Raw genomic sequence first — 25,908 nt, forward strand, 5'->3', positions numbered from 1 at the left:
TTCTGCTATAGAAAATAATGGATAGGGCACTAAGGCCTCAGATTGACTGCTGAGCCCACACTGGCTAGAATCTGCAGGAATAGGGCAAGTTTAGTTAAAAACATGCATAAACAGAGCATTCATATTTTATATGACTCTGTATTGTAGTCCTAATGGATTAATCATTAATTATGTCAGTGCCCTCTAGTCCAGCATGTAGAGGGTTAATGTTATTGATTTTTTAATTCTGCGTTCTCCACTTTTTAAAGATAAGTTTTTTTATTTTGTAGTTTGTCCTGATATTCAAACTTTTTAATGTTGTGTTTTTTTACCTAAATGAAGGCAAGACTTTATATCTCAGGTAAAACATGGTCAAATGATACTTATTAACTTAAGTGATGCGTAACAGTGCTTGAGTTAGTGTACTGCATGATAACCTGTACTCTGTGGCTTTCTTACATGTAATTTTTTTTTTTTTTAAACTGCTTTGATAATATTGGAATTTAGTAAATAATAATAGTGAACACGTTTGGTAATTGTATCCATTTATAAGCCATCTATTTTGACCTGCATTCTTATTTTATGAAATCCTACCATTGGCTTGAATTTGACTGTACATCCTCCCCTAGCCACTAGATGGCAGTAAAATCATTATGCTTTGTTGGAAATTCTGTATATTATTGAAATCACAATTTAGTATTTTTGCTGGTATTATTGCATCATACTCATAAAAAAATAGGTAAACTTATTGTCAATGATTTGTTTTCATTTATATAATCATGGATATATATTTACAAAAAGATTTTAACTAATTAATTGTATATATTCCTGAATGTATTAGGGTTAGTAAACATAAGAAAACCGTAACCACAGATACAGATCTGTTGTTATTAAGAGGAAAAATCTCTTGCAAGTGTAGGAGTTTTATCAAACATTTACTGCATGCAACATAGCAGATCTTTTTGTTTGTCTATATATCTGCATTTCCTGTTGTAAAAAAAGTCATTATATTTGTTACAAATAATCTAGTATGATACAATGAGCTTGACTTTGTAAATCTTATGACACAAATAATATTAATAAACTTACACCAGGCAGTATCAAGTCTGTATCATAAAATACCAGATTTAGGGCACCCAGGGTAAATGTATACATAGCACAAAATGCTTATAGGGATATGAAACTCACATTTATTTTTCTTTTGTTGTTGAGACAGAGCATACAATTTAAAAAAAGTTTTAAATCTTCTTTTATTATCAAATTTGCCTTGTTCTCATGATATTCTTTGCTGAAGAGATACTTAGGTAGGTGTCTGAAGCACTACATAGCAGGAAATGGGGCTGCCATCTAGTACTCTTGCAAATGGATAACATTCTTGCAAAGCTGTTGCCATATAGTGTTCCAGATATTGGCAGGCTCTTGAGCTTTCAACAAAAGATACCAAGAAAACAAATTGAAAATTATAATAGAAATATAATAGATGCTCTATCTGTCTTGCAAAAGAAAATAATTGGGTTTCATATACCTTTAATTTGCACTGAGATAATGGATATAAAAAATGCTTGATTTCAGGCACACATTTACATTGTTTTAAAGGCAGTAATCATTTGATAGAATACAGGGCTCGGCACTCTTTTTTTAGCTTGCATGCCTATTTACAATTATTTAGTCATTTTCTCAATATTATATACACCAATTAAGTTAAGATAAATAAAAGTCAAAATTCATATTCAGACAGACTGTACACTTTACATTTAGTAAAAAAAATTACAATTAAAAAAAAAAGAAGCGAATTTCATTACTTCTGTTCTAAAACGTACCACTTTCTCTTGGTATCCTTTGTTAAAACTCAGCTTCTTTCCATGAGAGCATATTGTAGCAGGCTAAGGAGCGTGCACGTCTTGAGCACTATATATATATATATATATATATATATATATATATATATATATATATATATATATATATATATATATATATATATATATATATATATATATATATATATATAATTTATAGCATTAGTACATTTGTTGAAACTTTTTAACAGTATTTGTCACAACGCTTTATATATAGTGCTCAAGACGTGCACGCTCCTGAACCTACCTCAGTTCTCATGGAATTAGCTACATTACTTCATAGGATTCTAAGACAGAAGGGAAAACTTGATAACAGAAGTAAATATGTTTTTATTTTTTTTAATTTAATGCTGGATCTGAATTATGAGCATTTCATTTTGACTCCCCTGTCCCTTTTATGAGGACTGGGGAATCTCTTTATGATGGTTAGGAGGGCAGTCTAATGAGCCTATATATACCAGTAACTGTGGGCTTCATAATGACATGTTCTTTGCAGAATAGTATTTAACATGCAGTTCTACCAACTACAGGCATTATCCAGTCATGTGACTTTTTGAAACTGATATGGATCTGCCAGTAGAATTTAGAACGTACTGAACATATGAGAGACCTTTTTAGATTTAGCTGCAAGAAGGTAATTGACCATCATCCGAAGCAGAGTCTCTCTGGATTGCAGAGGTCAGATGACCATTATTGGTAAGCATAGCTGGCAGGAACGTAATGAATCCTATTAATGTAGATTACTCCCTTCAATAACTTGAAGATGGATGGGAGGAGAACATTTCTTTAAAGTACATGTGAAGAGCGCATATAAAGTTCATAGGGCTAATACTAAAGGCATGGTGAGCACATAAAGTGTGAAAAGTATGTAAGCTGCTGTGGCATTTAGAATGTAAGCAGAAATATAGGTGTGTGGTATATCAGACAAGAGAAGGTGAGGGAACAAATGTTCCTTCAATGGAAAGGTAGGCAAGAGGTGGGGTAGATAGCAGCATCTCTGAAAGGAAACTCTGTTCATATGTTGAAAGTTGATTTTTCAGTGAGGTAACAATTTTAAATGTTTGAATGTTGTATTTTAGAGTTAAGATGTAATTTCTGCCTCTCCATCACTTTATCAAGGTGTATGGTTGAAGGACAAATCAGGAAAGTGACAGAAGCTACACCTGAGTAGGAAGTCCAGTTTCATTAAGAGGTGTATTATGAAGTAACAATAATGTGTTTGTTTTGGGTTTTGTTGCACAAGGTTGCACATCCTGGCATTCATGTGACAGAGTTATGCAGGTACAGGTGAGATGTGGTCCATAAGAATTAGAAAGGCCTTAGAGAATGTGGTGGATTACCTGTGGTAGGGAGTAAACTAGGAACAGGCAAGTGGGAACAGCATCTTCAGACCTTTAAGAATAGAGCAAAGATATACAGTGGGTGTATGTCTAGCTTCGGTTTTCTCCTGAGTGTGGGATACCTGTACAAGGAAAGTGAGGAGGAAGAGAGTCATGGGTTTAGCTGCCAGACTGCCTGACAGACAAATGTGACCAACTCTGCACCAAAAGCTGTCAGCCCTTTATTCAGTGTTAGAAACCACTTTACGATTCCACATATTACAGGTTGAACCCTGTTCTATAGTTAGGAATTAAAAGAAAAACGTTAAAGTGTAATTATTTAGTTCATTACATGAATGCTTTAAAATGTAATCCTTTAGTTCATTACATATTTTAAAACAATGTATGGAGCCATCAAACTTTTATGAAAAACTCCTGTACTATAGAAGATGAATGTAAATTAAAAAAAAACCGAAAAACTTTTGGAAATATGAAATAAAACCAGTAGTGTAAATTGTGTTGTCTCACAACAGGAATTAACAAAGTCATATTTAAAGGGACAGTTAACACCAGAATTTTTGTTTAAAAAGATAGATAATCCCTTTATTACCCATTCCCCAGTTTTGCATAACCAACACTGTTATATTAATACACTTTTTACTGCTGTTACTATCTTGTATCTAAGCATCTTCTGACCGCCCCTAATCACATGACTTATTTATTATCTATTGACTTGCATTTTAGCCAATTAGTGCAGTGTCTGCCACAATCCACGGGCATGCTCACAATGTTATCTATAGGGTTTACCTGCACTAGCTCTCCCCTGCTGTGAAAAGCAAATACAAAGCATGTGATTAGAGGTGGTCTTCAAGGGCTTAGAAATTATCATATGAGCCTTCCTAGGTCTAGCTTTCAACTAAGAATACCAAGAGAACAAAGCAAAATTGTTGATAAAAGTAAATTGGAAAGTTGTTTAAAATTGCATGCCCTATTTGAAAAATAAAAGTTTTTTTTTTGGACTTGACTGTCCCTTTAAGCAAACCTATAAAACATATAGGGTCAGATTACAAGTGGCATGCTATTTAGTGCTTTCGCTCAATTGTAAACCTTGCTAGAAGTAATCTTTTTGGGCACATATTACAATTTGAAAGTAAAACGTTTGTGCACGCTAATTACCAGACTTTGCAATATCGCGGCCGCGTTAATGTATTCTCCCCATAGACGTTTACCTTCAACTTGTGATATGAGCACTGTTTCCGTTGTGCGCAAAAAGCAAAAAAAAAAAAAAAAAAGATATTGATCACGCGCCACTTGTAATCTAGTCCATAGTGATTTTTTTATACAAATGGAGCATTACACTCTTGGGTCTCTAGCTTAAAGTGAATGTAAATTTTGATGCTAAAGTGCCCAGTTTTTAAAAATTTGATTAAAAACAGGGGCACTTTAATTCATCAAAATTTACATTTCACTCCTGTTGTGAAAAAACCCCCATACCTTTTAATCTTGACAGCCGCTCCAGCTTCCTCCATCCTTTGCAAGCCATTTCTGATGTCAGAAATGATGGATAGGCCATCCTCCAATCACGGCTCCCCCCCCCCCCCCGGGGGAATCAGTGTCTGATTCAACGCTGTGATTGGAGGAAGCCGGATTCCTCATTTTAGACCCAGGAAGAGGCTTTGCGACGGGTGGAGGAAGCTGGAGCGGCTGTCAAGATTTAAAGGTAAGTATTTTTTCACAACAGGAGTGAAATGTAAATTTTTATGAATTAAAGTGCCCCTGTTTTTAATCAAATTTTTAAAAATCGGGCACTTTAGCATCAAAATTTACATTTACTTTAAAATTAAATGTATAAAATGTACAGCATGATACTGCAACCAGAGTATTGTTCTTTTCCTGCTTAGGCTGTGAATATTATAAGTACTTTTTCATCACTTTGTCAGGGACTTCTCTGTTTAGAGTCATTTCTATGTATGACATCAGCAATACATTGTACCTTTTATAGGGAATATGTTTATCAGCTATATTATTTGTATAAGCAAATCAATCTTTTGTGCTAGTTTTGCTGAAATAACTATACAATCCTTCCACAGATATTTTATATAATGCAGATTTCTCATTTTATCTGGTATAATACTTTTATTTCAGCACTTTATAACTATAAAATAAATTGTATTTATTGCTTGGTAACAGATTGTGTATGGAAAGTAAGATGAGTGCTCATCAAACGTTTTTGCCACATTTGTCCTAACTGCTGTCCCTATTGCATTCTATTTGTGTTTCCTGAACAAAAATATTGTAACATATTTTAACATGGGTTTGCTCAGGGAACTAGAAACTTTTTTTTTCTTATCTCTTTTGTGGTATATTTTGGTAATATACAAGTACACATAGGGCTCCATTTATTAAGCAGCGGATGCTGATTCGGAGGCCCATCGTTTCTAGCTCACCTGAAACAGAAGTTAAGAAGCTGCGGTCATAAGACCGCTGCTTCTTAACCTGTCCACCACCTTTAAGGTGGCCGATAAAAATCATCCCGATCCAATCGGGATGATTGACATCCCCTGCTAGTGGCCGATTGGCTGCCAGTGAGCAGGGGGCAACATTGCACTAGCATTTCACGGAAATGCTTGTGCATGTCATTGTGCCAGGAATCAGACTGAGACGAGAAGTGCAAAAATAATCACACCTTTATTAATAACAAAAAAATAATAAAAAGTCCACAAGTCAAATAACAAGCCAGGAGTCAAAACCAGAGCTGGTAGTCAGACGAGCTGAGTCAGGAGCCAAAGCGAATAGTCAGACGAGCCAGAATCAGGAGCAAGGAAAACAGCAGAGTCAGGAACAAGCCAGGGATCAGGAACCGTGAAGGACGTCAGACAGTCAGGTAAAACACAGGAACTCTCACAAACATGTCTGAGACAACGCAAAGGCAAAGCATACTGAACAGAGGCCCTTTAAATAATAAGTGATGACATCACAATTCTTAGACTGCATCCTGTCTCACACAGGTGATGCACACCAGTCTGGCCATAAAAGGAAGTGCAGGAAATGAGCAGCATCCCCCACAATGCACCATAGTCAGCAAGAGAGGTGAGTAAAATGGCTGCCAGCAGCACATGGCAAACAAAACAGGGAAAAATCCCTGACAGTGCAATGATAAATGCGTACAGCGTATGCTGTCTGCATTTAGCGATGTTGCGCGGACAGATCCATGACTTCACCCCTTTTTTAGGAGGGTATTACCCAGGTACCCGTGGACACACTATTGGCTGTATGTTTCTCTTGTTCTCTTACAAAACAGCTGAGGTCAGCAAAAGGAGATCAGTCATTTTAAAGTGAAAGTCAACCCTAGCGTTTTTGAAACACTAGGATTGACTATGGAAACAAATAAAGGGGACTTTCATTCATGAAGTATAAGATACTTCATGTAGAAAGTGCCTTTATTTGATTCAAGCGATCGCCGTTCTGAGCTGCTAAGGAAGCCCACGGCTGATTACTGTTTTGCTGTCACCTTTTAGCCAATAGCCGTACGGTAAATCCGGCTTGGCGCCCTTGGGAAAACGTCACCTCTTAGCAAAAAATTTTTTTGCCATGCGCTTTGTTAGCAGCTAAGAACGGCAATCGGTTGAAACAAATAAAGGAGTTTTCTACATGAAGTATCTTATACTTCATGAATTAAAGTCCCCTTTATTTGTTTCAATAGTCAATCCTAGCGTTTCAAAAAAGCTAGTATTGACTTTCACTTTGTCTTATAATGGGTACTAGGAGTTGACAAGTTGTGCCTGGGCACTGTGTGATATTTAATTGCCCCCTTATTTGTTTGTCTTTTGACTTGGAAATGTCATTCATTTTTGGCCATGCAAACGAGAATTCATTTTCATATGTTCTTTGTTTATGAAAATCAATAAAAATTACCTTAAAAATATACATAAATAAAGAGGGAGATAGAGAGCTTTAAGTGGGATACTAATTCTATATGAATTAGGGCTGAGTCATAATTTTTATAAGTGAAATTTTGTGTGTACTACCTGCTGGAAAAAAAAAAGTTTAAAAGCTTGTTCGATCCCTGTAGGGCAGAGGTCAGCTTTAACTTTCTGAGCATTCCTGAAAATAAAAAAAATGATGTGAGCTGAGGTTGTTTTAAATTGGATTTGCCGTCAGACAGTGTAATTCTATCCAAAATACACTAATCCCTGCAGTCCTTTTGACGCTTAAGCAGAGGGGCCAGGTGTAAGTTTCCATGTTCTTCCTTGCTTCAGTCCGCACTTACATACAGGCGCCTTTTTTTTCTCTCTCAATATTTGCAAAGAAAATATGACTTGCACCTTTTGTTGTCAGAATTTGTGTTAGGAAACTATTAAGTTAAACTTTTCTTGCTATTCCTTACATATCCTATATTCTGTATTTGTGGAAAGAAATCAGTGATAATTGGTCTCTGACTGTGTGAAAATACTGCATAAAAAGATTTTTTTTATTTTATAAGTTTGAAGGTCATTATTTCTTTGAAGTCTGGTTTAACTCTTTAAGGACACAAAACAAATACTACATATTTTGGTACATTTTGTTTTATGTTGAAATAATTTTGATTGCATTTTTGATGTATCAATATACAAAAGGTGTTAAAATTAGAAATAACATACAAATCATTCTGACCATACGTCAATGTTTCGTTCTTTGGAAACAGAATATTTCTTACGCGCAGTCCATGGCTATTACAACACATTCGAATAAAACAAGTCACAAAAGCAATATGGAGAGTATCATATGTTTCCTATATTATGTATATCTTATCAAAAATGTGTAAGTCATAATGTAAATTGACACAGGTCTAGAAAAAGGTAGCAGAGGAAAAGAAGAACAAGAGAAGGAAGAGAAAAAAGGTGTTGCCTCGTCGGACCACCGGATCATCTTGTCAATAGGCTCTAAATGCTCCAATGTTATACAGACAGTCTACCTCTAAACCGTATCTTATTAATGAAATGGGTAATTGCACAGAAGCCCAGGCATAAAAATAGGAAGGTGCTGGATTTGGAATTAACTTCCTAAAGGACCATAACTTTTCTAGAGAGTCATTGGTTATCCCACATGATCCAATAAAACCATCTTTTTTTTTTAAAGTTCTTTGTATTGTTTTGGAGCCTTGCTGCCTGTTCTGACATATTATAAATAAAAGTAATTTTACTTACAATCTCATCCCATGTGGGAGCTCTCTCCTTCCAATGATTCGCTATGCAGATTATTGTGGCAGCACAAGCTATTTTAATAAAATGGTTAATATAAGTGTTAAACTTGTAAACGTGTTCATGTAATAGAGGAGCTTGTTGGGCTGTTAAAGTCAAAGCTTCATTTAAAATTCTGCCTAAGTAAGTAGAGAGTCTAGTCCAGATAGCAGCTATCTCCAAACATTTTTACCACATATGTATTTAAAGGGATATGAAACCCCAAATTTTTCTTTCATGGTTCAGATAGAGAATACAATTTTAAACAACTTTCCAATTTACTTCTATTATTTAATTTGCTTTCTTCTCTTGTTATCCTTTGCTGAAATGTTTATCTAGGCAAGCTCAGGGGCAGCAGAGAACCTACGTTCTAGCTGTTGATTGGTGGCTGCATATATATATATATATATATTGATTGTGATTGGCTCACCCATGTGTTCAGTTAGAAACCATTAGTGCATTGCTGCTCCTTCAACACATGATACCAAAATAATGAAAAAAATTAGATAATAGAAGTAAATTAGAAAGTTGTTTAAAATTGTATTCTCTCTCTGAATCATGAAAGACAATTTTTGGGTTTCATGTCCCTTTAAGTACCCTATAAACCACAACCTCTGTAGCATTATTTTGAGCTGTTTGTCTTAGTATGTGAGGTAATAATAGGTGTGCAATACCATCTAAAGACTTTTTAATAGTATTTTCCATCATATCCACACTAATTAGTCCTCTGCATGAATTATATAGGACATTATCCCATTTATCAGAATCATATTCAATCCCCAGCTTGTTCTCCCATCTAGTTAACAAACCTAGTTTGCCACAGCGTCTGGCAGTTTGTAGTGCCAAGTATAATTGAGTGATCGCTTTCTTAGATCTAGATTTAGAACTGCAGAAGATTTCAAGTGTAGTTGAAGCTCAAATAAAAAAATCAGACATGTAATCTTTAATAGCAGATGCTAGTTGTAGATCTATATACCAATGTAGGCCTACTGGGTTGTTTCGCTTTTAAATGGATAAATGTCATCATCTTATCTTGTTCTGCTATATCTTCCACTCTGTATAAGCCTTTTTACTCCCATTTGTCTATCATTGTGTTTGATAAGAAGGGGTACAAATATTTAAATGGATGCTTCAGAAAGATATTCGGGAGTAACTGTAAGGTTTTAGTTAGCTTAGAGAACAATTGCATCGTAGAGAACGGAGTGTTCTGCTGAGGTATTGTGGTGTATGATCTCCAAATAACATCCTCTTTGGTGGTAAATCCCCCCCATATGTGATTCCATAGTGGTCCATCTGAGCTCCTTCTCCATCTTATGCAATAGAGAGGTTTGTGCTAATCTTGCCACCTGATAATAGTTTCTAAAATTGGGTACTACTACCCCCCTTTTCCCCAAATGTCTGTATCAAGTCAGTATTAATTGGGAATTTTTTTCCTGTTTATGACCTCTTAGAAAATTATTTATCTCAAATTGGATATTTTCCAGATCTCTCTTAAATGATGTCAATGTTCAAAATATGTACATCCACCGCACCATATACTCACATAAAATGTTTATTCAAATTTATTATCAGGGGTACAAGAATAAAGCAACATTTTGGGAATCTATTCCCTTGATCATGCAATGGATTCCCAAAACATTGCTTTAATTTTGTACCCATGATAATACGTTTGAATAAACATTTTATGTGAGTATATGGTGCTGTGGATGTACATATTTTGAATATTGAGAGGCTTTACAGTCACCTCTGTTCCACGGGCATCTATTTGCAGCCAGGTGCTGTGTACAAGTTGTATATCTAATAATGATGGCAATGTGTAGGGGCCCTAAATAGATAGAGTAATTGTGGTAGAATGGTCATTTTGATTGCTGATAGGCATCCATACCACGAGAAATTGTGTTTTCGCCAAAACGCCATCTAGTTTTTAATAGATTTGAAAAGGGGGAAATAATTTGCCTTATAAAGATTGGAATATGTTTAAGTTAGTTTCATACTTAAATATTGTAGATGTTCCTTAACCCAACAGAGCTCAAAATTGACCTCAATTAATTTCTTCGTATGAGTTGACAAGGATAATGGCATTGCCTCACATTTTTTCAGATTCATTTTATAACCTGATATAGAAGAGACGTCTTGGAGGGCCCCATATAGAGTTGGGAGGGTTAATAATGTTTTGGTTAGGGACAATAAGACATTGTCTGCAAATAGCGTAATTTTATATTCCTTTTTTTTCATCATTACCCCTTGGATATCTGAATTTTTTCTTATATATGAAGCCAGGGGTTCAATGCATGTAGCAAACAGCAGGGACTATGGGTGACTTCCCTGTCTAGTTTCATTTAGTATGGGTATCTGAGAGGATTGGTGTCCCAATATAAACACATATACAGACGGATTTGAGTATATTCCCTGAATAGCTGTAATAAATTGTCCTATAATTACCATCCTATTGAGCACTACTTACATGTACTCCCAGTCCACTCTATCAAACACCCTCTCTGTATCCAACGATAGGAGCAAGGAAAGCGTTTTTGAGACATGTAAGTAATCTATAATATAAATCATTCGTCTTACGTTATCTGGTGTTTTCCTATTTTTCATGAATCCTTCCTGATCAGGATGGATTAATGTGGGCAATATATGTTTCAAATGGTCCTCCTGGTTAATCAAAGAAATTGGTCTGTAGTTTTTATTTTTACTTTTCATTTTTAGGAAAAACAATTATTTTGACAGCAAGGAGTTCTGAGGGCATATCATAAGCTTGGAGGACATAATTGTAGAATATCACCAGATGTGGAACCACTATTGTTTTAAAGAGTTTATAATATTCATCTTGTCCAGAACCTTTACCTGGTTTAAGTTCTTTAATTGCTAATATAACCTCCTGACTACAGATGTTTGCATTGCAATTGTCTAAGTCAGTGGAAGAGATAGAAGATAGATTAGCACCATCAAAAAACTGTTGCCTTAAGTTTGATATTTGAGGGGATTTAACAACTTTGTGACCGTCATATAAAGAACTATAGTAATGGGTGAATGTGTTTACAGTTTATATTGGATGTGATGTACAGGTGCCATCTAATTTTTGTAGAAGTGTCCTTTGTTCGATCTCTAAATTTATGAGCCAATTACTTGTCTGGTTTGTTGGTGTTTAGTATCAATTTTTTTTTTAAAGTTTTTGTAAATTAAAGTCGACCTTGATAATTGGTATTGTTTTTCCAGGTGAGCTATCTTAGATGCAGCTTGTTTAGATTTATATTTAATTAATTGCCCTCTTTTATATGGTTTATTTGTAGATGATCTCATAATGAGATTATTTGTAGTTTCTCTATTTATTTGCCAAAATGCTACTAAATCTATTATTACTGAGTCTCTAGTCAATGGGTCATTAAGAAAGGTTGGATCATAAGTCCAATGTCTAGCTGTTTTGGTGGGTAATAGTCCTTGTAATGAGAATCCGCACAATTGAGGGGTCTGACCATGTAGAATTTTTTTACAGAAGCACCTATACTATAAATAATCATAGGGATTTCTTTTACCAAATTAATTCAAAACCATCTTGAATTCATATCATTATATTTAATTCTAGTAAGATTTCTATTAACAGGCCCAAATGATACATAATCTGTCTAGAGTGAGGTATTCAAAACCTACAAACTACCCCTCGGGAGAAAAAAAGGAACCATATCTCTCACTCATACTCCCCCTCCTACCCAGTTGTGAACATGGCTTCAGAAAGTAAGAGGTACAAATATAAACCGGACCTGGTGGAGATCCTAAATAACAACAAAAGTTTCGATCTTGTAAGTAAGCATAAAAGTCTAGCATCAAATGTTACCACTCTAGATGTATCTACTTCATTAAATTGACTTAGATGCTTAAGTCCTTTAAGCGGCCAGAGTTTAAACAATTTATTGTTGAGGCCCTCTATGAATTGTGGATTGCCTACTATAGGCAGCAGATAGGAAATATATGGATTTATTTCCAGCATACTATATATACGTTGCCATGGTTTAATAATATGATATATAATAGTCAACTTCTTCATTTCAGCAGGAATAAATTTAAAAGGCAGAAAGAGCAAATGGATATAACAGCTTTTTTTAAGCCTCTAAGCAAGCAATACAATTCCCTACTGTCAGCCAATCCATTGCCACCTTTCCTAAGCATACATTATTGTATACGTATGGGAAGGACAGACTCCCATATTGTTTTAATTGAATACATTTTTCCAAAGTGAGACGTCTTCTGCCTAATCCCCAAAGAATGGTTCTAAAAGAGCAATTTAAACAATTAATGCATTTTTGTCATAATTATAGGAATATTCTACATTAGATATAGGATTTTTGGCAGTATAATAATTTTAATTAAATTAGGCCTAGATTTAGAGTTCGGCGGTAGCCGTCAAAACCAGCGTTAGAGGCTCCTAACGCTGGTTTTGGCCGCCCGCTGGTATTTGGAGTCATTGATTAAAGGGTCTAACGCTCACTTTACAGCCGCGACTTTTCCATACCGCAGATCCCCCTACGCCATTTGCGTAGCCTATCTTTTCAATGGGATCTTTCTAACGCCGGTATTTAGAGTCGTTTCTGCAGTGAGCGTTAGAGCTCTAACGACAAGATTCCAGCCGCCTGAAAATAGCAGGAGTTAAGAGCTTTCTGGCTAACGCCGGTTTATAAAGCTCTTAACTACTGTACCCTAAAGTACACTAACACCCATAAACTACCTATGTACCCCTAAACCGAGCTCCCCCCACATCGCCGCCACTCGATTAAAAATTTTAACCCCTAATCTGCCGACCGCCACCTACGTTATACTTATGTACCCCTAATCTGCTGCCCCTAACCCCGCCGACCCCTATATTACATTTATTAACCCCTAATCTGCCCCCCACAACATCGCCGCCAGCTACTTAAAATAATTAACCCCTAATCTTCCGACCGCAAAGCGCCGCCACCTACGTTATCCCTATGTACCCCTAATCTGCTACCCCTAACACCGCCGACCCCTATATTATATTTATTATCCCCTAATCTGCCCCCCTCAACGTCGCCGACACCTGCCTACACTTATTAACCCCTAATCTGCCGAGCGGACCGCACCGCTACTATAATAAAGTTATTAACCCCTAACCCGCCTCACTAACCCTATCATAAATAGTATTAACCCCTAATCTGCCCTCCCTAACATCGCCGACACCTAACTTCAATTATTAACCCCTAATCTTCCGATCGGAGCTCACCGCTATTCTAATAAATGGATTAACCCCTAAAGCTAAGTCTAACCCTAACACTAACACCCCCCTAACTTAAATATAATTTTAATCTAACGAAATAAATTAACTCTTATTAAATAAATTATTCCTATTTAAAGCTAAATACTTACCTGTAAAATAAATCCTAATATAGCTACAATATAAATTATAATTACATTGTAGCTATTTTAGGATTAATATTTATTTTACAGGCAACTTTGTAATTATTTTAACTAGGTACAATAGCTATTAAATAGTTAAGAACTATTTATTAGTTACCTAGTTAAAATAATAACAAATTTACCTGTAAAATAAATCCTAACCTAAGATATAATTAAACCTAACACTACCCTATCAATAAAATAATTAAATAAACTACCTACAATTACCTACAATTAACCTAACACTACACTATCAATAAATTAAATAAACACAATTGCTACAAATAAATACAATTAAATAAACTAGCTAAAGTACAAAAAATAAAAAAGAACTAAGTTACAGAAAATAAAAAAATATTTACAAACATAAGAAAAATATTACAACAATTTTAAACTAATTACACCTACTCTAAGCCCCCTAATAAAATAACAAAGACCCCCAAAATAAAAAATTCCCTACCCTATTCTAAATTTAAAAAGTTACAAGCTCTTTTACCTTACCAGCCCTGAACAGGGCCCTTTGCGGGGCATGCCCCAAGGATTTCAGCTCTTTTGCCTGTAAAAGAAAACATACAATACCCCCCCCCCAACATTACAACCCACCACCCACATACCCCTAATCTAACCCAAACCACCCTTAAATAAACCTAACACTAAGCCCCTGAAGATCTTCCTACCTTGTCTTCACCATACCAGGTTCACCGATCCGTCCTGGCTCCGATATCTTCATCCAACCCAAGCGGGGGCTAGACATCCACTGAAGAAGTCCAGAAGAGGGTCCAAAGTCTTCCTCCTATCCGGCAAGAAGAGGACATCCGGACCGGCAAACATCTTCTCCAAGCGGCATCTTCTATCTTCTTCCATCCGGTGCGGAGCGGGTCCATCTTGAAGCAGGCGACGCGGATCCATCCTCTTCTTCCGATGTCTCCCGACGAATGACGGTTCCTTTAAGGGACGTCATCCAAGATGGCGTCCCTCGAATTCCGATTGGCTGATAGGATTCTATCAGCCAATCGGAATTAAGGTAGGAATTTTCTGATTGGCTGATGGAATCAGCCAATCAGAATCTAGTTCAATCCGATTGGCCGATCCAATCAGCCAATCAGATTGAGCTCGCATTCTATTGGCTGATCGGAACAGCCAATAGAATGCGAGCTCAATCTGATTGGCTGATTGGATCAGCCAATCGGATTGAACTTGATTCTGATTGGCTGATTCCATCAGCCAATCAGAAAATTCCTACCTTAATTCCGATTGGCTGATAGAATCCTATCAGCCAATCGGAATTCGAGGGACGCCATCTTGGATGACGTCCCTTAAAGGAACCGTCATTCGTCGGGAGACATCGGAAGAAGAGGATGGATCCGCGTCGCCTGCTTCAAGATGGACCCGCTCCGCACCGGATGGAAGAAGATAGAAGATGCCGCTTGGAGAAGATGTTTGCCGGTCCGGATGTCCTCTTCTTGCCGGATAGGAGGAAGACTTTGGACCCTCTTCTGGACTTCTTCAGTGGATGTCTAGCCCCCGCTTGGGTTGGATGAAGATATCGGAGTCAGGACGGATCGGTGAACCTGGTATGGTGAAGACAAGGTAGGAAGATCTTCAGGGGCTTAGTGTTAGGTTTATTTAAGGGTGGTTTGGGTTAGATTAGGGGTATGTGGGTGGTGGGTTGTAATGTTGGGGGGGGGGGTATTGTATGTTTTCTTTTACAGGCAAAAGAGCTGAACTTCTTGGGGCATGCCCCGCAAAGGGCCCTGTTCAGGGCTGGTAAGGTAAAAGAGCTTGTAACTTTTTAAATTTAGAATAGGGTAGGGAATTTTTTATTTTGGGGGGCTTTGTTATTTTATTAGGGGGCTTAGAGTAGGTGTAATTAGTTTAAAATTGTTGTAATATTTTTCTTATGTTTGTAAATATTTTTTTATTTTCTGTAACTTAGTTCTTTTTTATTTTTTGTACTTTAGCTAGTTTATTTAATTGTATTTATTTGTAGCAATTGTGTTTATTTAATTTATTGATAGTGTAGTGTTAGGTTAATTGTAGGTAATTGTAGGTAGTTTATTTAATTATTTTATTGATAGGGTAGTGTTAGGTTTAATTATATCTTAGGTTAGGATTTATTTTACAGGTAATTTTGTTATTATTTTAACTAGGTAACTATTAAATAGTTCTTAACTATTTAATAGCTATTGTACCTAGTTAAAATAAATACCAAGTTGCCTGTAAAATAAATATTAATCCTAAAATAGCTAAAATATAATTATAATTTATATTGTAGCTATATTAGGGTTTATTTTACAGGTAAGTATTTAGCTTTAAATAGGATTAATTTATTTAATAAGAGTTAATTTATTTCGTTATATGTAAATTATATTTAAGTTAGGGGGGTGTTAGTGTTAGGGTTAGACTTAGCTTTAGGGGTTAATACATTTATTAGAATAGCGGTGAGCTCCGATCGGAAGATTAGGGGTTAATAATTGAAGGTAGGTGTCGGCGATGTTAGGGAGGGCAGATTAGGGGTTAATACTATTTATGATAGGGTTAGTGAGACGGATTAGGGGTTAATAACTTTATTATAGTAGCGCTCAGGTCCGCTCGGCAGATTAGGGGTTAATAAGTGTAGGCAGGTGTCGGCGACGTTGTGGGGGGCAGATTAGGGGTTAATAAATATAACATAGGGGTCGGCGATGTTAGGGCAGCAGATTAGGGGTACATAGGGATAACGTAGGTTGCGGCGGTTTACGGAGCGGAAGATTAGGGGTTAAAACTGTAATGCAGGGGTCAGCGATAGCGGGGGCGGCAGATTAGGGGTTAATAAGTGTAAGGTTAGGGGTGTTTAGACTCGGGGTACATGTTAGAGTGTTAGGTGCAGACGTAGGAAGTGTTTTCCCATAGGAAACAATGGGGCTGCGTTAGGAGCTGAACGCTGCTTTTTTGCAGGTGTTAGGTTTTTTTTCAGCTCAAACAGCCCCATTGTTTCCTATGGGAGAATCGTGCACAAGCACGTTTTTGATGCCGGCCGCGTCCGTAAGCAACTCTGGTATCGAGAGTTGCATTTGCGGTAAAAATGCCCTACGCTCCTTTTTTGGAGCCTAACGCAGCATTTGTTTTAACTCTCAATACCAGAGTTAAATTTATGGTGCGGCCAGAAAAAAGCCCGCGGAGCGTTAACAGCCCTTTTACCGCCGAACTCCAAATCTAGGCCTTAGATTTTGCCATCAATGACAGTGGCAAATAAGAACAATTATTCAGGTCCTGTTTGACCTTTACCAGTATTGGAGTGAAATACATTTTATACCAGTGTTTATGGTTAATACTAACATTAATACCCAAATAAGTAATATGTTCTTGAACTTCCTTAAAATAAATCTTTGTCTTATCATTTGGGAATTCACTGATCCATAGAATCTCTGATTTAGCTGTGTTAACTTGATATCCAGAAAAGATATGAAGTATGATAGGGATTTCTTTTTTTAGCATCCTTGACGAGCAGTAATAAATTATCTGCGTACAATAATAGTTTAAATTTCCTACCACCTACAGAGATTCATTGTAGTTCCTTTCTGAGGAAAAAAACAAGAGGTTCAGTGGCTAAATTAAATAGTAGAGGAGAAATTGGGCATCCTTGTTGTGTACATTAGCTATATTAAATCTATTAGACGTAAAACCATTGACCAAGATCGAGAAAGATACTTTGGCATAAATTGATTTAATACATTCCAGAAAATGATTCTTAAAGCCAAATTGAATAAGCTTAGTAAATAAATGGTCCCAAGCAATTGAATCAAATGCTTTCTGAGCATCAGTTGAAAGAATAGCAGAGTTTTGGATTACTTTGCATTTGTTCTTATTACTGAGATTCCAACAGGCATCCAGTAACAGAAATATTTTACAGATATTAGCAGAAGGATTTCTATGTGTCATACAGCCTGCTTGATCCTGATGAAGGATTAAGTATTCCTTTAAGTCTTTTTGCTAGGATACCTGTCAAGAGCTTATAATCGGTATTAAGAATTGATATTGTGCGATAAGAGTCCAATGTTTCTGGGTCTTTCCCTTTTTCCTAACCAGAGTGATGATAGATTCTGCAAAATAGGAAGATGTATTTTTCCCAGATATAAAATTATTCATTTAATAATCTGCTCAGAGTTTGCGCAATTTTCAAATTTTAACGATTTATAGAATTCTTTATTCATCTTTAAATTATCTATTGCATGATGGATTTCTAATTCAGAAATGGGAGCATTTAGAAGTTCTAAATCCTCAGCGGTCAAGTAGGTACGGTAATATTTTGCCAATTTTTTTATTTCTCTTGTTAAGTGTGTTCAGTCCACGGGTCATCCATTACTTATGGGATATATTCTCCTTCCCAACAGGAAGTTGCAAGAGGATCACCCAAGCAGAGCTGCTATATAGCTCCTCCCCTCACATGTCATATCCAGTCATTCTCTTGCAACCCTCAACAAAGAAGGAGGTTGCGAGATGAGCTGGAGTTTTTACTTATCTATTCTTCAATCAAAAGTTTGTTATTTTAAATGGCACCGTATTTGGAAGAAGAAAACTTCCTGCGTTTTTTTTCTATGATCTTAGCAGGCGTAACTAAGATCCACTGGCTGTTCTCGACATTCTGAGGAGTGGGGTAACTTCAGAAACTGGGAATAGCATGCGGGGTCCTCCGCAAATGAGGTATGTGCAGTACTTTATTTTCTGGGAATGGAATTGACTAAGAAAATACTGCTGTTACCGTATGATGTAAGTACAGCCTTAAATGCAGTAGTGGCAACTGGTATCAGGCTGATAAATGTATGCGCAGTCAAGTTATTTTCTAGGGACTAGAATTTGACTAAGAAAATACTGTTAAATCTGAAATAATACTTAAGCCTTATCTGCAGTGGTAGCGACTGGTAGCAGGCTTAGTGATAACTTTGCATGGCATTGGAAAATGTTGTTTTTTAATAAAACGTTTACTGGCATGTTATTCGTTTTTGTGAGGTACTTTGGTGATAAATCTCTTTGGGCATGATTTTTTTCCACATGGCTAACATATTTTTCTGCATGGAAACCGTTATATCAGGGCTCCCACTGTTGTGATAGGAGTGGGAGGGACCTTGTTTTAGCGCCTTGTTGCGCAGTTAAAATTCTAGCACAGTCTTCCTGCTTCTTCCTCCTTGATCCAGGACGTCTCTAGAGAGCTCAGGGGTCTGCAAAATTCATTTGTGAGGGAGGTAATCAGTCACAGCAGATCTGTGACAGTGTGCTTGACTGTGATTAAAAGCGTTAAATCTTAATTGATATCCGTTTTATCCGTTTTGGGTATTGAGGGGTTAATCATCCTTTTGCTAATGGGTGCAATCCTCTGCTAATAATACACTTCTTGTTAAGAATTGTTTAATTATATCTGTATTTTTGAAGCGCTGCAGCGTTTTTTATATTGCTTGTAAACTTATTGAAAGTGATTTCCAAGCTTGCTAGTTTCATTGCTAAGTCTGTTTAAACATGTCTGATTCAGAGGAAACTGTTTGTTCATCATGTTCAAAAGCCAATGTGGAGCCCAATAGAACGATGTGTACCAATTGTATTGATATTGCTTTGAATAAAGGTCAATCTGTACCGATAAAGAAACTATCACCAGACAACGAGGGGGAAGTTATGCCGCCTAACTCTCCTCACGTGTCAGTACCTGCGTCTCCTGCTCGGGAGATGCGTAGGATTGAGACGCCAAGTACATCTAGGCCCTTACAAATCACTTTACATGATATGGCTAATGTTATGAAAGAAGTATTATATAATATGCCCGAATTAAGGGGCAAACGCAATAGCTCTGGGTTAAGGACAGAGCGCGCTGATGTGACGAGAGCCATGTCTGATACTGCGTCACAATTTGCAGAACATGAGGACGGTGAGCTTCATTCTGTCGGTGACGGTTCTGATCCTGGGAGACCGGATTCAGAAATTTCAAATTTTAAATTTAAGCTTGAGAACCTCCGTGTGTTACTAGGGGAGGTATTAGCGGCTCTGAATGATTGCGACACGGTGGCAATTCCAGAGAAATTGTGTGGGTTGGATAGATACTATGCGGTACCGGTGTGTACTGACATCTTTCCTATAACAAAAAGACTTACAGAAATTATTAGTAAGGAGTAGGATAGACCCGGTGTGCCTTTTTCCCCTCCCCCGATATTTAGAAAAATGTTCCCTATAGACGCCACCACACGAGACTTATGGCAGACGGTCCCTAAGGTGGAGGGAGCAGTTTCTACGTTAGCCAAGCGTACCACTATCCCGGTGGAGGATAGCTGTGCTTTCTCAGATCCAATGGATAAAAAATTAGAGGGTTTTATAATAATAATAAAATGTTTGTTTAACAGGGTTTTATATTGCAGCCTCTTGCATGCATTGCGCCTGTCACGGCTGCAGCGGCATTCTGGTTTGAGTCTCTGGAAGAGGCGATTCGCACAGAGCCATTGGATGAGGCTTTGAGCAAAGTTAGAACCCTTAAGCAAGCTAATGCGTTTGTTTCAGATGCCGTAGTACATCTAACCAAACTTACGGCTAAAAATTCCGGATTCGCCATACCGGCTTGAAGGAAATTATTGCTGACATTACGGGAGGTAAGGGCCACGCCCTTCCTCAGGACAGGGCCAAACCAAAGGCCAAACAGTCTAATTTTCGTGCCTTTCGTAACTTCAAGGCAGGAGCAGCATCGACTTCCTCCGCTCCAAAACAGGAAGGAACTACTGCTCGTTACAGACAGGGTTGGAAAGGCAACCAGTCATGGAACAAGGGCAAGCAGGCCAGAAAGCCTACTCCCGCCCCTAAGACAGCATGAAGACAGGGCCCCCTATCCGGAGACGGATTTAGTGGGGGGCAGACTTTCTCTCTTCGCCCAGGCTTGGGCAAGAGATGTGCAGGATCCCTGGACGTTAAAGATTATATCTCAGGGATACCTTCTGGATTTCAAAACCTCTCCTCCACAAGGGAGGTTCCATCTTTCGAGGTTATCAACAAACCTAGTAAAGAGAGAGGCATTTCTACAATGTGTACAAGACCTCTTAATCATGGGAGTGATCCACTCAGTTCCGCGATCGGAACAGGGACAAGGATTTTACTCAAATCTATTTGTGGTTCCCAAAAAAGAGGGAACCTTCAGACCAATCTTGGACTTAAAGATCTTAAACAAATTCCTAAGGGTACCATTGTTCAAGATGGAAACCATTCGAACCATCCTACCCATGATCCAAGAGGGTCAATATATGACCACAGTGGACTTAAAGGATGCTTACCTTCATATACCGATTCACAAAGATCATTATCGGTACCTAAGGTTTGCCTTTCTAGACAGGCATTACCAGTTTGTGGCTCTTCCCTTTGGGTTAGCCACGGCCCCGAGAATTTTTACGAAGGTTCTGGGCTCACTTCTGGCGGTACTAAGACTACGAGGCATAGCGGTGGCTCCGTACCTAGACGACATTCTGATACAAGCGTCAAGTTTTCAGAATGCAAAGTCTCATACAGAGATAGTTCTAGCATTTCTGAGGTCGCATGGGTGGAAAGTGAACGTGGAAAAGAGTTCTCTGTTACCACTCACAAGGGTTCCTTTTCTAGGGACTCTTATAGATTCTGTAGAGATGAAGATTTACCTAACGGAGTCCAGGTTATCAAAGATTCTCAATGCTTGCCGTGTCCTTCATTCCGTTCCAAGCCCATCAGTAGCTCAGTGCATGGAGGTAATCGGCTTAATGGTCGCGGCAATGGACATAGTGCCATTTGCGCGCCTGCATCTCAGACCGCTGCAACTATGCATGCTCAGTCAATGGAACGGGGATTACTCAGATCTGTCCCCTTTGCTAAATCTGGACCAGGAGGGCAGAGATTCTCTTCTCTGGTGGTTGTCACCGGTTCATCTGTCCAAAGGAATGACCTTTCGCAGACCAGATTGGACGATTGTAACAACGGATGCCAGCCTTCTAGGCTGGGGAGCAGTCTGGAATTCCCTGAAGGCTCAGGGATCGTGGACTCAGGAGGAGAAACTCCTTCCAATAAACATTCTAGAATTAAGAGCAATATTCAATGCTCTTCTAGCTTGGCCTCAGTTAGCAAAACTGAGGTTCATCAGATTTCAGTCGGACAATATCACGACTGTGGCTTACATCAATCATCAAGGGGGAACCAGGAGTTCCCTAGCGATGTTGGAAGTCTCGAAGATAATTCGCTGGGCAGAGTCTCACTCTTGCCACCTGTCAGCGATTTACATCCCGGGCGTAGAGAACTGGGAGGCGGATTTCCTAAGTCGCCAGACTTTTCATCCGGGAGAGTGGGAACTTCACCCGGAGGTATTTGCTCAACTGATTCGTCGTTGGGGCAAACCGGATCTGGATCTCATGGCATCTCGCCAGAACGCGCAGCTTCCTTGTTACGGATCCAGGTCCAGGGACCCGGGAGCGGTGCTGGTAGATGCATTAGCAGCCCCTTGGGTTTTCAACATAGCTTATGTGTTTCCACCATTTCCGTTGCTACCTCGACTGATTGCCAGGATCAAACAGGAGAGGGCATCGGTAATTCTGATAGTGCCTGCGTGGCCACGCAGGACCTGGTATGCAGACCTAGTGGACATGTCGTCCTGTCCACCATGGTCTCTTCCTCTGAGGCAGGACCTTCTAATTCAGGGTCCTTTCAACCATCCAAACCTAATTTCTCTGAGGCTGACTGCCTGGAAATTGAACGCTTGATTCTATCATGTTATTGATACATTAATACAGGCTCGGAAACCTGTGACCAGAAAAATTTACCATAAGATATGGCGTAAATATTTATATTGGTGCGAATCCAAGAGTTACTCATGGAGTAAGGTTAGGATTCCTAGGATATTGGCTTTTCTACAAGAGGGTTTAGAAAAGGGTTTATCCGCTAGTTCGCTAAAGGGACAGATTTCAGCTCTGTCTATTCTTTTACACAAACGTCTGGCAGAGAATCCAGACGTCCAGGCCTTTTGTCAGGCTTTGGCTAGAATTAAGCCTGTGTTTAAAGCTGTTGCTCCTCCGTGGAGCTTAAACTTGGTTCTTAAAGTTCTTCAGGGTGTTCCGTTTGAACCCCTTCATTCCATTGATATTAAGCTTTTATCTTGGAAAGTTTTGTTTTTGATGGCTATTTCCTCGGCTCGAAGAGTCTCTGAGTTATCTGCCTTACATTGTGATTCTCCTTATCTGATCTTTCATTCAGACAAGGTAGTACTGCGTACTAAACCTGGGTTTTTGCCTAAGGTTGTTTCTAACAGGAATATCAATCAAGAGATTGTTGTTCCATCATTATGTCCTAATCCTTCTTCAAAGAAGGAACGTCTTTTGCATAATCTAGACGTGGTCCGTGCTCTGAAGTTCTACTTACAGGCAACTAAAGATTTTAGACAAACTTCTTCTCTGTTTGTCGTTTACTCTGGACAGAGGAGAGGTCAAAAGGCTTCGGCTACCTCTCTCCCTTTTTGGCTTCGTAGCATAATACGTTTAGCCTATGAGACTGCTGGACAGCAGCCTCCTGAAAGAATTACAGATCATTCCACTAGAGCTGTGGCTTCCACCTGGGCCTTTAAGAATGAGGCCTCTGTTGAACAGATTTGCAAGGCTGCAACTTGGTCTTCACTTCATAGTTTTTCCAAATTTTACAAATTTGACACTTTCGCTTCTTCGGAGGCTGGTTTTGGGAGAAAGGTTCTACAGGCAGTGGTTCCTTCTGTTTAATGTTCCTGCCTTGTCCCTCCCATCATCCGTGTACTTAGCTTTGGTATGGGTATCCCATAAGTAATGGATGACCCGTGGACTGAACACACTTAACAAGAGAAAACATAATTTATGCTTACCTGATAAATTTATTTCTCTTGTAGTGTGTTCAGTCCACGGCCCGCCCTGTCTTTTTAAGGCAGGTTCTAAGTTTTAAAATTATAACTCCAGTCACCACTGCACCTTATAGTTTCTCCTTTCTCGTCTTGTTTCGGTCGAATGACTGGATATGACATGTGAGGGGAGGAGCTATATAGCAGCTCTGCTTGGGTGATCCTCTTGCAACTTCCTGTTGGGAAGGAGAATATATCCCACAAGTAATGGATGACCCGTGGACTGAACACACTACAAGAGAAATAAATTTATCAGGTAAGCATAAATTATGTTTTATTTACATTATTTATCTCTTCTGACGAATATAATCTTTTAAAATAATTAAATAATTCCTCTCTAATTTCATTAAAATTAGTTAATCTAACCCTTTCGTTATTAATTATTACAATGTAATTCAGCTTTTCTTTAGATTTGACACATCTATCTAGATTTTTTATTTATTGAGATAGCATTGGGGGGTTTATCAAACTTCCCTTGTGTCTGAACTTTAATTTGGTACATTTTTTTTAAAATTGAAATTATTATTAAAGGGACATTAAACACAAATTTCTTCTTTCACGATTCAGATAGAGCATGCAATTTAAACAACTTTCGAATTTACGTCTATTATCTAATTAGTTTCATTCTCTTGATATCCTTTATTGATTATGATACCTAGGGAGGCTCAGGAGCTTTTGATTGGTGGCTGAACATATATGCCTCATGTTATTGGCTCACCCATGTGCATTACTGATCCTTCAACAAAGGTCAACAGGAGAATTAGCAAATTGCATAATATTATATTAATACCTGTATTACATACGTTCCGGCATAATATATGGCTGATGAAAGGGCCAGAGAAAGTTGTCATATATGTTCCATATATGTTTAAATTAAAATATTTTTTACCTCATTTGGAGTTTTGATCTATCCATGATAATCTCACTGCTCATATAGACACCATTTATTTGGTGAAAAGTGCACTGCACCTTCAATCTGGGAGATGTGGAGAAGTAGTTGATATCCGTATGGTATACTATGTGGTACTCTCTGTTTGTGCTGTTTGTACAGTTTGTTTTTGAGCTGACCGGAAGTGCAGGATTTATTTAATCCTAAGCGCTACCATCAACCATCTACCTACTGTTCATCTGACCCTGTCCAAAATGAGCATTCTTGACTATAACTCTCCCACTGTTGTCCCAAACACTATTCTGCAAAATACCCTAGCCATGCTAATAAAAATTTCCCAATGCAATTAACCCTAACCATATCCCTCCTCTGGCATTAGCTATAATGGCTGACCTAAAGTCTCCCATATCAATTAACCAAAACTGCAATGTTTCCCTATTTCAAACTTCTCCTTACACCCCTCCATCAAAAATGCTTCCATTGCCACTAATTTAACTTCCCTCTTCATTGCCTCCGCTACTCCTCTGCAATCATGCCATTTCACATAGGTATACTACCAATACCTTACTTAACCACCCTAAGTTAAAGGGACACTGTGCCCAATTCTTTTATTTTGTAATTAAGAAAGAGCATACAATTTTAAGCAACTTTCTAATTTACTCCTATTATCAATTTTTCTTTGTTCTCTTGCTATCATTATTTGAAAAAGAAGGCATCTAAGCTTTTTTTTGGTTTCAGTACTCTGGACAGCACTTTTTTTATTGGTGGATGAATTTATCCACCAATCAGCAAGGACAACCCAGGTTGTTCACCAAAAATGGGCCGGCATCTAAACTTACATTCTTGTATTTCAAATAAAGATACCAAGAGAATGAAGAAAATTTGATAATAGGAGTAAATTAGAAAGTTGCTTAAAATTTCATGCTCAATCTGAATCACGAAATAAATTTTTTGGGTACAATGTCCCTTTAATGGGACACTAAACACAAACATTTTCTTTCTTGATAGAAAGAAAATGTAGAGCATTCAGTTTTATTTTTAAAGTTTCTAATTTACTTTTTATATGTCGTTCTCATTGTATTCTTCGTTGAAGAGTATACCTTTTTAGGTATTATGAACATGTCTGGAGCACTATAGGGCAGCATTTTGTTGAAGAGCAGTTAGATAGAGCACTAGATGGCGCCACAGTTTCCACAAAGGATACCAAGAGAACAAAGTAAAGTTGAAATAAATTGGACCTTTTTTTTTTAAATTATACATTCAAGTTTCACGTCCCTCTAAAATGTGAAAATACATTACAATAAATAAATACATTAAAATAAAAACCTTTTAATAAAAACTCTTT

General features: G+C 37.8%; 1 protein-coding gene across 2 annotated transcripts in view; it reads left to right on the plus strand.

Annotated features, from left to right (window-relative positions):
- LOC128660735 (enoyl-CoA hydratase EchA19) overlaps window positions 1-25,908 on the plus strand; it is a 175,932-nt gene that overhangs the window by 39,456 nt on the left and 110,568 nt on the right. The window lies entirely within an intron of this gene.

Source organism: Bombina bombina, chromosome 5 (genome assembly GCF_027579735.1).
Source record: "Bombina bombina isolate aBomBom1 chromosome 5, aBomBom1.pri, whole genome shotgun sequence".
Lineage (NCBI taxonomy): Eukaryota > Metazoa > Chordata > Amphibia > Anura > Bombinatoridae > Bombina > Bombina bombina.